The sequence below is a fragment of the Lepus europaeus genome, chromosome 20 (assembly GCF_033115175.1).
Source record: "Lepus europaeus isolate LE1 chromosome 20, mLepTim1.pri, whole genome shotgun sequence".
Classification (NCBI taxonomy): Eukaryota; Metazoa; Chordata; class Mammalia; order Lagomorpha; family Leporidae; genus Lepus; species Lepus europaeus.
Genome location: NC_084846.1, coordinates 6,634,410 through 6,634,747, shown reverse-complemented (window position 1 = coordinate 6,634,747; position 338 = coordinate 6,634,410).

Here is a 338-nt window from a genome sequence, read left to right as displayed (position 1 = left end):
GCCAAGGCCACTGGGGATTACTCATCCCGCTGGCCCCCACCCCGCTCACACAGCGCTGGTCCCCCAGCCTCTGCCCCTGAGCAGACTGGGTCAGGGTGAGCAGGTGCATTTCCTGAGCACCTACTGTTTACCCAGAGAATCACACGGCAGGGCCAGGGCCAGGGCCGGGGCGGGGGCAGGGGTGATGCAGTGCGGGGCGGGGGGGGGGGGCCTTGGCACCACTGCAAGGGGTCCCAGCACCTGGTGGGGGCGACGCCAGCTCTCCTCGCGAAGTCCCCGGGTCCCCAATTCCCTGCCACCTCTTCCCGGGGCTCCACCAAGGCCCTGGGCCCTGGGGC